The sequence below is a fragment of the Bos grunniens genome, chromosome 15 (assembly GCF_055505025.1).
Source record: "Bos grunniens cultivar Pamir isolate PY7600 chromosome 15, Bosgru_T2T1.0, whole genome shotgun sequence".
NCBI classification, from domain to species: Eukaryota; Metazoa; Chordata; class Mammalia; order Artiodactyla; family Bovidae; genus Bos; species Bos grunniens.
In genome coordinates, this window is record NC_141179.1 from 80668355 (window position 1) to 80681747 (window position 13393).

A 13393-nucleotide genomic window follows, 5' to 3' on the forward strand; every position below is an offset into this window, starting at 1 on the left:
TATCTGTTAACTACCTCTAAAATATCCAAATTGATATTTATCATGGAAGACCAAAGTGAGACCAGAGTTATTATATTACCACAATGGAAATGGGCAAATGATGTTCAGATCAATATTTTACCATTTTTTCCATTCTTTTGCCAGAATGGTGATCTGTAGTGCCAGTAGCTCTGTTAAGATGTCTGTTCAGGAAGATAAGTTAGTTAAAACAATGCCTTTCACAAGCTAGGCTTTGCCTCCAGCAAGAGGAAAATAAATGAATGGGGGAAAACAGTTTTCATGTGATATATATGTACTTATGTGTAAGTATGTGTGTGTTTGTATATATGCATATGTATGTATATATGTATGTGGTGCTGGTTTAGTCGGTAAGTCGTGTCTGACTCTTGCGACCCTATGGACTATAGCCCACCAGGCTCCTCTGTCCATTGGATTCTCCAGGCAAGAATACTGAAGTGGGTTGACATTTCCTTCTCTTAGGGGCTCTTCCCAACACAGAAATCGAACCTGGGTCTCCTACATTGCAGGCAGATGATTTACCATATATGTATGTATGTGTGTGCATATATATATATATATATATAGGCTTCTCTAGTGGCTCAGCAGTAAAGCATCTGCTTGCAGTTCAGGAGCCAAAGGAGATGCAGGTTCGATTCCTGGGTTGGGAAGATTCCCTGGAAGAGGGTACAACAACCCACCAAAGTATTCTTGCCTGGAGAATTCTGTGGATAGAGGACCTTTGCAGACTACAATTCATAGTGTCACAAAGAGTCAGACACAACTGAAGTGACTTAACACACACAAGTATATACACATAGGTGCATGTGTATTATTTTTTTTCTGGAAAACACATTAGGTACAAGTCATCATATTAAGCTGAGTCAATAGAAAGAGGAGAAAAAACTAAAAGGACACATTTTCTGACTACTCACAGTAACTTGTTAAAAAACAACAACAAGAAACAAAACTTCCCTTTGGGTGAAATGTTTAGGGGAAAAGTAAGGGGTTATTCTTTCTATTTTGCACACTTCATTTTAATTTGCTATGATGAAAATTTTTTTCTTTTTAACTTTACTTCTGAAATTAAAATTAGCTAGTTATCTTCCTTTGCCTCAGAAGTGAAAAGAGGCATAGAACTCTCAAAAACCACATCATGCAAGTTGAACATTATGATAGGAATACCATTTCCATATAATTGCTATTTCTCTTGTCAAAGAGATGGCTACCTTTCAAAAGCAGGAGTGCATGCTATTGTTACACTAAAAATTTACCAGATAATTTAGAAAGCATTCCTGATTATAAGTGTTGAAAATAATTAATGTAAAACTATTTGTTATTGTTCACTCACTCAGTCATGTCTGGCTCTTTGTGACCCCATGGGCTGCAGCATGCCAGCCTTCCCTGTCCTTCACTATCCCCTGGAGATTGCTCAAACTCATGTCCATTGAGTAAATGATTATCAAGAACTCTACTTTTTAACATATGTGTATTCTAACTCTAACTACAAGTGTACGTTATCACTTTTAGAAAGTAGCATTTGAAAAGGAATCCAAAACTTGCCTAATTCACAAATAGGAGTATTTAATTGCCTCCATTTTTCTATCCATTGACTATCCTGTTAGGCTTTGTATTATTATATTTAGCATAATGTACATTTTTAAAAATAAAATATATGTCTGTTAAAACAGATAAAGTATTACATATTAAAATTTTACTCCACTGAGAAGTAAATATTGGGAGCAGGATATTTAACAACATCTTTATTCTCTGTTATTTAATATAACTAAAAATAATCTAAACCTAAAATATCCCATATTTTTATAAACATTATTTTTATTAAACCTCAATTTTTGGCTTCAGAAAATTATAAATAGTCAAACAGGAGAGTTTGATAGGGGATATATTTATTTGTTCTGATATTCTGCTTCAATGAGCAATAATTTCTCAAGTTAAAACACGCACGTTTTGGCATCTGATGACAATTCCTTGCTCCTGATAACTTATCTGTCTTTACCTTGTCTCTTCTGCAGTTCAGAGACTAGAACAAATGATTGAAGAGAATATTACCAGGGTGATGGAATTCATTCTTTTGGGTTTTTCAGTCCAGAGAGAGATTGAAATCCTTCTCTTTCTTCTCATTTTAGTGGTATATTCTCTGACTCTGGTGGGAAACATTGGCCTGATTTCCATAATCTGGTTGGATCCTCACCTTCACACACCCATGTATTTTTTTTTCTCAGTAATCTGGCCTTTGTGGACTTTTGTTACTCCTCATCAATAGCCCCAAAGTTCCTGGAGATCCTCCTGACCAAGAACAGGTCCATATCTCTCTATGCATGTGCGACACAGCTGGGCTTTTTCCTAAAGTTCTTGGTTTTAGAGATGTTCCTTCTTGCAGTAATGGCTTATGACTGCTATGTGGTCATCTGCAATCCTCTTCTCTACATGGTGATCATGTCCCAAAAGGTGTGCATGCAACTGGTTGCAGGCCCTTACTGATACAGCTTTTCTGTTGCTTTCCTCCACACAGTTGTTACTTTTCGATTGATTTACTGTGGCCCCAATGCTATTAATCACTTCTATTGTGATGATGTCCCTTTGATGGCCCTTGCATGCTCAGACACCAGCCTCAAAGAGATCTTGATTTTTATCTTTGCTGGATTCAACATGATCAGCTCTTTGACCACGGTCCTTATTTCTTACCTATACTTTGTGGCTGCCATCCTGAGAATCCAATCTGCAGAAGGGAGGCGCAAAGCATCCTCAACCTGTGGTTCTCATCTGACTGCTGTCACTGTATTCTACGGGACTCTGATCTTCATGTATCTGCAGCCCAAATCAAACCATTCCCTTGACACCGACAAAATGGCCTCTGTCTTCTACACAATAGTCATTCTTATGTTGAATCCCATGATCTACAGCCTGAGGAACCAAGAGGTAAAAAACGCCTTGAGGAAAGCTTTTGAAAAATGTTATTTTCTGTCTCTAATATACATTAGAATGTAACTTGTAACACTGACTGTCTTGGAACTGTACCACATGCCAATATGTTGTTTTTATTATCTTTGATAGGTTAATTTTACCATTTTTGTATGAGCAAAATGACGTTGCACATGTGTTCTATTTTTCATATAATTTATAAGTAAGATAAAAGGTTTAAAAGATTATAATGCACATTTTTAACAAATTGCTATTTGCATAAGTGACACTTGATAGTTTTGACCTGGATAGTTTCTATTTAACTGATAATAAGATTTAGCCACTGCTTTCAAAAATGTTCCTATTTTATACATTGTGGAGACAGAAAAAGGGAGGTGGTAAAGGAAGTTTCTTGTCCATCCCCACGTCATTCCATGCAGCAGCTGTTCCTCAACTGTATCCTGTCTGCTAAAAATCATTCCTCTCTGCTTCTGACCCCCACTAGATTCACTGTTGGTCACTCTCTGTAATTTCTTGGTTCTCATGTTGTTCAAAAAGATGTCATTATTTGCCATGCAGACCTGGGAATCAGGGTCAGCTTTTGGAAAGTCATACTCTCTTTTTCTGTATCAAAACAAAAATGAAGACATAACCCTATATTCCCTCAGCAAAGCTTAAGATCCTTTTATATTTTAGGGATTTGAAGAAATTACAGTGGGTTGAAGGGACAGGAAGCAGTAGTGTAAAACCAAGTTATAAATGTGGTTGCTGTCAGATGTCAGGAATATAGTTTTATGTTGGGGTGGTTGTACAGTGATGTAATCTAAGACCAACTTAAACCGTCAACTGGAATGCTTTTTGTTTTGTTTTTTTAATTTAGATTCAAATATTTGGTGTCTACCATGTGGGTGATATTGTGAGCTATTCTTGTAGGGCAAAATCTAAAACATTCCTGAATATGCTGAACAGCTAGCTATTTTTGGAAATACTGGCAAAAAAAAACATGATCGTATAAGTTATTCAGAAACATTTTAGCTTATTTTATCCAAGTTATCTTAGTACACATTTCATTGTTAGATTTCAGATTTATGTGAAGACATCAATATTGCCATGTTAAATTATTTATATTAAACTTTATTTTAATATATGCCTCTATTTTAATATATGCCTTTAATATATGCCATTGTTAAAGCAGCAACAAGGTGTTCTAAGTGGAGGTAAATTGTACAAATTCTTAAGAGAAGCAATGAATTATAATCCTGATTTTCAAGTTCTTAAATCAACTTCTTTGAGAGTCAGGGAGCATAGTTGCAGAGAAATCAATCTTGGAAATCATGACTGTCAATTGCCAAAGATAAAACTCAAGAAAAGAGAACATCTTTGTTGTTGCTATTTTTTTTAATAATTCCAAAAGTATAATTTAAATAGTTCTATATATATATATAATTAAACAGCAGAAAGCTTCTATAGTAAACTGCAGAGTAAGGGCTAAACCTGAGATTGGCGATGTGAGAAGGGTTTAAAGGTCAGTGAATCTTTCAAAAGGAACCCGGTGCCCCTTCTGGGTAGCACACTGGATTCAGGGGAGGTTGCTGCAAAACCACACGTTTACCAAAGAAACTTCAGATACAGTTAAAGAGGTCCCAGAGAAGAAAGGATGATAGCCTGGGAGGCTAAAAAAGACTAAAGTAAAACCAAAGTTCTAACATTGAAACAAAACTGTAAAGAAATATATTAGTTTCATCCATCTGCATTAACAAAGTACCACACACTCATTGACTTAGAACAACAAAAATTTATTTTCTCACATTTCTGGAGCCTACAAGTCTGAAGTCAAGGTATTGGCAGAACCATGCTCTCTATGAAGCTCTAGGGGAGTTTCCTTCCTTGTTTGTTCCAGCTGCTAGTGGTCCCAGGCATTCCTTGGCTTGTAAGCATCTTTCTAGTCTCTGCTGTCTTCTCATGATCATCTTCCCTCTACATCTGTGTCCAGATTCCTTCATTCCTGTAAGGACATCACTCACACTGGATTAACAGTCCACCTTACTTCAGTATGACTTCATATTAACAATTGCATCTTCAACGGCCCTATATCCAAATACTGACCCTATAACCCAATGATCCTATAAACAAACTCTGAAGTTCTTCAGGTTAGGAACTTAACACATCTTTTGGGGGAACAATTGCACTCATAATAAGTGCATGTAAGTGTGTGCATGCTCAGTTGTGTTCGACTCTGTGTGACCCTATGGACTGTAACCCGCCAGGCTCCTCTGTCCATGGGATTTTCCAGGCAAGAATACTGGAGTGGGTTGCCATTTCCTTCTCCAGGGGATGTTCCCCCAGGGATTGAAACCATGTCTCTTGCCTAGCAGATAATTCTTTACTGCTGAGGCATTGGAGAAGCCCACTAATAAGTAAGGACAGTTAAAGATGTGCTGGCTCAAATGTATGGTGAAAACACACCTTATCTACACCTGCAAGCACAGTGCAGAAAGGAAAAAAAAAAATAGCTGAGATTTCCTAAGCTTAAGAAAGAGATACGTAAGTACCTAAAAAAGCTAGCAAAATGACCTAGATGACAGGTCAAAAGGGATCCAAAACCATTTAATGTGAAAACTGGAGGTCTTAAGACTTCCCTGTTGGCTTAAAAAGCCCAAGGATTCATCAAGTAGTTAGGACAGAGGGATATATAGCCTAATATCTGAGATAGATCAGAAGTTTGAGTTTTCTCCTTCTGGTTAAGACAGAGTACAAGATGACCTTCTCTCAATACCAGAATCGTTTCTGAACAGACTTGATCATTCTCAGGTAAAAAATCGTCCTAGTGAGTGGTAAGAGGCAGAGGTGAAGTGCCAAGGATATGTTTATGGAAAGTATTATAAAAGCAAATATAGCACTATAGCTAAGTGAACTCCCAAGATGCAGTGACTTAATAAAGTAATTTATTCCTTTCTCAGGCAACAGTATGAGTTAAGGAGTTTGGGAAGGGCAATTAGACCCTAAATATATGTTTTCCATCTTTATCTAAAAAGTGATCATTTCAGCGGCAACATTTTCAAGTGGGAAGGAAGAGAAAAAAGTCTGTATCTAATGGCTTTAACATACATAAGGTGATCTTTAGGTTCCAGGCATCACTTTCTACTGATGGCTCATTGCCAAGACTTGTCAACATTATGTATCCCACTGACAAGGGGCAATGGGAATGGTGGTGAACAGCTGGATGACAAAGGTTTTACTTATAAAATAAAACATCAAATAGTGGACACTGAGGAATATGTCTGCCATAAGCATCACAGAAAATGTGATCTTAAAGGGTAAAATTATAATGATCTCTGTCAATACGATTGTTTCTTGAGCAGCCTATCTTTTCATACTTGACACCAACTTGTTAGAAGCAAACTTGGGTGATTTGAAAACATTAAAAAACAAAACAAAACTTTGATAATGTAGTTTCCAATACTAATCAAATGGTACTCTTTCTTCCTGCTCAGAACCTAAAGTTATGAAAAGGAACTCTCCTCCCACCATTTGCCTTTTCTCAGAACCAATCTGAGGGAATGTGACTTGTGGGCAATTAGTAAATTAGCCTGAGTAACAATATTTTCTGTGCTTAAATGAATACATCTTTCCAGTGATATTACCACAAGTAAATGTTACTTCTCAGAGTCTTTCTACACATGTTCAATTGTCCACCCCTTTTAATTGGATTAGCCCTTAAACAAGAATAAACTCATTCATGAGAAATTACTTCTGCTTCTGATTTGCTTTTATGCTGGTATTATTAGCAAGAGTCAACAAGGACAAAAAATGTATTCCACTTATATTAAGAATGAAGGTAGAATAAGTGGACACCAGTGAACATAAATTGAATAGTAAACTTGTAATCAGATCCCAATGGATACCAGTTTGAGCTGTGCTGATCACATTTTAACACATGTCTAGTGCAATGGCATTCGGTTTTACAGTGATTCTTATCTGGTTGATCCACTCTAGTTATTAAAAGCTTGACTTAGGCAGCTAAACCGGAGAAGGCAATGGCACCACACTCCAGTACCCTGCCTGGAAAATCCCATGGACAGAGGAGCCTGGTAAGCTGCAGTCCATGGGGTCACTAGGAGTCTGACACGACTGAGCGACTTCACTTTCACTTTTCACTTTCATGCATTGGAGAAGGAAATGGCAAGCCACTCCAGTGTTCTTGCCTGGAGAATCCCAGGGGCAGGGGAGCCTGGTGGGCTGCCATCTATGGCATCACACAGAGTCAGACATGACTGAAGCAACTTAGCAGTAGCAGCAACAAGCAGCTAAACACAGACCTAAGAATGTAATGTTAGTGACAAGAATTTGGAATCAAACAATAGCTTCATTATAGCAATCAAATGTTTAACAGAACATTCTTCTGATTAAAAGATAGATTTTAAATGACAAAAATCCATATTGCTTCATCTTTTTAAACTATGAGAAGGACATGATAGGCTTTAGTCATAAATATTTCACCTATTTAAATTAATAAAGAGAAAAACAACTAGCCAAAATCCAAATCAAAGAGTAGAATCACGGTGAGTCAACAGATTATTTGAAACACAAATAGTGTTAATTCTAGAGCAATATATACCGAGAATTAATCTTCTGAATTCATGACACTAGTTTTCCAGGGTCCAGTCCCAGTGGATCCAGGGAATTCAAAGGGGAGACAGCTTCGGCGATCAGGATACGATAGAATTTAAGATATAAAGAGTGGTTAAATAAGGATAGCTCAGTGAGAAAATTCAGTGGAGAAAAGAGGCTGAATAACTTGGTTTATGTGGAAAGCTAATAAAATTCCAAGACAAGGAATTTGCGTCACCTACATAGGCCGCAGGCATCCTCCCGTTCTCCCAAAGGAGAGGAGACACTAAGGCCTCCCCAGTCAGATCTTAGAGCCCAGGCATAATTAGTAGGCTTGACGAGCCTCCATTCTCCAGATGGGAATTCAGCCAGAAGGTGAGAGAAAGAGCGACATGGCGAGACCAAGCTTTGGTGAACAAGACCCGCACTTTATTTTCCAAAGTAGCGTTTATACCTTAAGTTGTTCATAGAGGACAATAGGGGAAGGGGTAGAGTCATGCAAGGACAGCAGTCCTTGATCCTTATTGAAGCCAGGCTTTCAAACTTATCATATGCAAAAGTTTAGGTGATTTACATCATCTTCTGGCCAGGAGGCCTGTTAATTATTATAAAGTCAGGCGCCACCCTCTGAAAGCATTAGATAAAGTTGCATTCCTATAGGGCAAAGGTGTGGTGGGCTATAACAAGAAAAGAATTAACTCAAGGGTCCAAGGTTACAAACATTAAAGCTACTACTTACATTGCTATATACCAATTATATTAATCAATACACTCCCAGGGACACAGTAGGTAAGGGACATGGAAACTTAGCAGCAAACATTGGCCCAACAAGTGAAAAACCCTTCACCAATACAATTTCTAATCAATCATTTAACTGTTCAAAGGAATCTGTATTTAGACAGTTTAGAACACTCATGCCTTTCATGGTTGGGAGGCTGTAAACAGTTACATGTGGCCAGAAGAACCTGTTCAGGCAGGCTAGAGGACTTCCAAAGGAGTTGGTAGGTTGAAACACTCTTGTCATGCCCAGAAACTTTATTAACTGGAGCTGTAAGTTAATTCTTTTTCAGAGAGAGGTGGTGGGGGACAGCCCCCTGTAAAGTCAGAGGTGTAGGTGAGAGCACAAAGCAGTAAAGTAGGCAGACTCTGGTTTTGGGGGTAGGTGCTTGAGAATTTCCAGGGGGACTCCTGAGGCTTGATCCTGCCTTTGCATATGCCGAGCCTCCTTCCTCATGACCTTTGCCAGGGGCAGAGTTCCTCATGCTGACTCCCGGCACTAGTTGAAGATTCTGAATACATTTTTGTTTTCAAAAGTCCATGCATGTATGAATGTTATTGAAAGCTTTCTTGGTAAATGAGAATTCACCAACTTTTGTATTCATGCGAAAGTGATAAAGTCTTAATTTTTCTCATGAACTTATATATTACTTATAAAACAAATGAAGAGCAATTTTATATAGAAAATATCCTAAGAAATCATATTCAACTCTTACAAAGATACCCTCAAAATTAGCATGTGCTTATCCAAATGTACTTATCAGTTATCCGATGACTACACTTAGCACAATTTTACATACACTGTGACTACCAGTAATAGGTCAGGGTTAGTATGTTTGCACACGTAGATAAAGGAGGCTTAGTCCTGAGAATCCATTCATGGGGTAAACCATCGCTGTGTTAGACTGGACCTCTTAGTATATTTAAGTGTTGCCTGTATACAGTCTATTTTAAACAGGGAATTTATATGCCTGGACATTTATAACAGGAAGTGGCATACACGGAATTATGTATTGCAGGTTCACTGCCTCAAGTTTGCCTTGACGATTGCTTTGTTGACCACCTCTTTCACATCTTTGTTCCTCAAACTGTAGATCATGGGATTCAGCATGGGAATCACTGTGGTGTAAAACATAGCCACCATCTTCCCCTGCTCCACAGACTCTTCAGTGGGCCTCCTGAGATACATGAAGAGGAGAGTCCCATAAAACATTGTAACAGTGGAGAATGCCTTCCTCCTGCCATCAGCAGAGCGCATGTGCAGCATGGCTGCTCCGCTGAGGGTATAGGAAATGAGAACCACTGAGAGGGAATGTGTGAAATTAATCCCAGCAATAACAATCATGGTGCATTCTTTGATGTGGACCCCTCCACAGGCAGTCTTGATAGAGGAGGGTCAGCACAGTAGAAGTAGTTGATTTCAAAGTTTCCACAGAAGCACAGGCCATATGTCCACAGTGTGCAGTTTAGGCTGACAGAGAACCCCTAAATGTATGTCAGAAAGATGAGACGATCACAGACAGTCCTGGACATTTTACTGCCATAAAGCAGAGGGTTGCAGATAGCCATGTAGCGATCAAAGGCCATCACAGCCAAGATATATACTTCCACATGGACAAGGGCTATGAAGAAGTAACACTGCACCAAACACCCCACATAGGAAATGGTTTTTGTTTGATAGTAAGTTTTCCAACATCTTCAGAGTGACATTGGAAGAGAACCACACACCCACAAAAAACAAATGACTCAAGAAAAAGTACATGGGGCTCTGAAGCTGGAGGCTGATGTTGATCAAAATAATCATACCAATGTTCCCTATCAGAGTGATCATGTAAACTACTAGAAACACCACAAAAAAGAGAACTTGAAGCTCCTGATGACTGGTCAACCCCAGAAGAACAAATTCTGTCACATCTGTGAACTTTGGCATTGCCTTCACTTAGACCCAGTCTGTAGTGCCTATGGACAAATTAAAAGAAATGAATGGATTTATTTTATTCTTGAAAATTTTGAGTCATGTTTAATTAGTATTCTAGTTCAAATGATATAAAAATCAATGTAGACTTTGCACAAAGTCTAATATAAGACTATATAATCACATTTATTTCCTTTAATAGGCCTTATAGGTAATTATTGCAATATTTATTAGTTTCTTAATTCTAAAAGAGACAATTACATTCATATACTACTAGTATTAGACACTTATTTTTGCTAAATTATTACAATGATGTTAACCTCATAGAGTTCCAGTAAAAGTAAAGCTAGACTGAGAGTCATTAGAGAATGACTAAATCCATTTCAACGTATTGTCTTATAGAAAAAGACTTGAGACTCATAAATGTAAATATTCAAACAAGGTCAGACAACCACTTTGTGCTGAACAGGGAAGTAAGAAGAGTGAATCATTGAAATTCCATTGAATACTAATTTTGTGTATGATGGTTGCCTCTCATTGTCAGTATTAATACAAATACACATGCAATATCAACTTACTCATTTTCCTTTGACTTGGAAGATATCCTTTTTTTAAAAAAATGTATTTATTTTTGGCTGTGCTTGGCCTCCTCTTGGTTGGGGTGTGTGGGCTTCTCACTGCAATGGCTTCTCCTGTTGTGGAGCACTGACTCTAGGTGAGCAGGCTTAAATGGTTGTGGCTCACAGGTTCTAGAGCGCAGGCTCAGTAGTTGCATCACTCGGGCTTAGTTGCTCCATGGCATGTGGAATCTCCAAGCAGGGATCGAACTTATGTCCCCTATATTGGTAGTCAGATTCTTATCCACTGTGCCACCAGGGAAGTCCAGAAGGTATCTTCTTATCTACACAATTTTACAGGATGATCCTTGGTCTTACAATCTAGTCATTGACATACTTTTCTACACTATGTCAGCTTATGATATCAAAAGCTTTCAACTTATGAAAATCCTAGTCATGTGTTATTTTATTTAGCTATATATTTCACTTGCTTGATTACTGCTGCTTGCAGGATGAGGTAAGAGGTATTTAACAACATGGACTGTATCAGTTTAACAGTTAGAAAAGTAAACTGCAAATGGTTCAATCACCATATCAAAATTATATCAATAGATAAATTCTATATACATATAAAATAAAATTCAGGTGCCATGTTTTTAAAATTACTGTCTTATTTCAGTTTCTACTGCTTTTCAGCAACAATCCATTATTTGTCTAATTATTTATTTTCAAATTTAATGTCATTACAAGGAAAATGTCCTCAAGGAATATTTTCTCCATTTAATACATTTCCCCAGGTAAGTCTTCTGAAAAGTAAACTGCTCTGAGTATTTAGGGATGCATCTGTAGGATTTACATCATCTTTGGAATTTAAGATCCCCATAATAATATTGCTTTAAGAGAATATTATGACATAAAATGGGCTTTAGTTATAATTGCTTATAATTTACACACATCAAAACCAACTTTATGTCAAATATATTTGCTATATTATATTTATTATTTATTACTTTAAATCTAGAAGTAGTCTAAGTTTTGCAATATGAAATTGAACAAGCTACACGAGATTCTGGTTTGTATCATAATTGTTCAGTCCACTAAGTCATATTCGGCTATTTGAGACCCCATGGACTGCAGCATGCAAGGTTCCTCTGTCCTTCATTATCTCCCAGAGTTTGCTCAGACTCATGTCGTTTAAGTTGGTGATGCCATCTAACCATCTCATCCTCTTATAATTAGTTGTACCAATAATCCAAGTAAAATTTTGTTAATTAGGTAATTATGGATTCACCAAGTAGAGTCAAGAGTTTTTATACATGAAAATTCTTGGTTTTAGCTTTATCTCCCAGTGAAAATCAGCAACTCTCATCTGGCTTAGTATACCCACACTTAGCAGCTGGAATATCTACGATCGTGAAAATATAGGGTACCGGTGAACTCAGACCAGAACTGAAAAATCAGTGCCTATGTTACGTGCCCAAATCGTTTTCTCTATGGTGTATATAATTACCATATGAATAATTTCAGGGGTAGGAAAATACTTCACAGTGATTAATCAAATTCCAAATTGTGAGTTGCTACTAGTTGGAGGGAGACATGAAACAATCACAGAGTTTATACACTTTTTAAAATATTTCCTCTTTTAATTTTTCATATTTTCATTCTCTTTTTCCTCAATATTTTACATGGCTGGCTGCTGCTGCTGTTGCTGCTTCTAAGTCGCTTCAATTGTGTCCAACTCTGTGCGACCCCATAGACGGCAGCTCACCAGGCTCCACCATCCCTGGGATTCTCCAGGCAAGAACACTGGAGTGGGTTGCCATTTCCTTCTCCAACATAGCTGGCTACTGGCACATAACTGAAAAGTCACCTCCTCAAAGAGATCTTTGACCATTCTATGTGCATCCTGCCTCTTCTTATTTCTGTGTTTATCAGCATGCTGTGTTTTTGTCTCACTCCATTCCTTAAATTGTCTCATTTGTATATTTTTCATTCACTCCTTTTCAGTCAGTTCAGTTCAGTCGCTCAGTCATGTCAAACTTTTTGTGACCCCATGAACCGCAGCACGCCAGGCCTCCCTGTCCACCACCAAATCCCGGGGTCCACCCAAGCTCATGTCCATTGAGTCAGTGATGCCATGCAACCATCTCATCCTCTGTAGTCTCCTTCTCCTCATGCCCTCAGTCTTTTCCAGCATCAGGGTCTTTTCCAATGAGTCAGCTCTTCTCATCAAGTTCCTGGAGTATTGGAGTTTCAGCTTCAACATCAGTCCTTCCAATGAACACCAGGATTGATCGCCTTTAGGATGGACTGGTTGGATCTTCTTGCACTCCAAGGGACTCTCAAGAGTCTTCTCCAACACCACAGTTCAAAAGCATCATTTCTTCAGCATTCAGCTTTCTTCACAGTCCAACTTTCACATCCATACATGACCACTGGAAAAACCATAGCCTTGACTATACAGACCTTTGTTGGCAAAGTAATGTCTCTGCTTTTGAACATGCTATCTAGGTTGGTCATAACTTTCCTTCCAAGGAGTAAGCGTCTTTTAATTTCATGGCTGCAATCACTATCTGCAGTGATTTTGGAGCCCTCAAAAATAAAATCTGACACT

General features: G+C 38.0%; 2 pseudogenes; one reads left to right on the plus strand and one right to left on the minus strand.

Annotated features, from left to right (window-relative positions):
• Positions 1 to 2047: 2047 nt before the first annotated feature.
• LOC147358725 (olfactory receptor 8U3-like) lies at positions 2048 to 3006 on the plus strand (annotated as a pseudogene).
• Positions 3007 to 9328: 6322 nt separating this feature from the next.
• On the minus strand, positions 9329 to 10254 carry LOC147358726 (olfactory receptor 5M9-like; annotated as a pseudogene).
• Positions 10255 to 13393: the final 3139 nt, after the last annotated feature.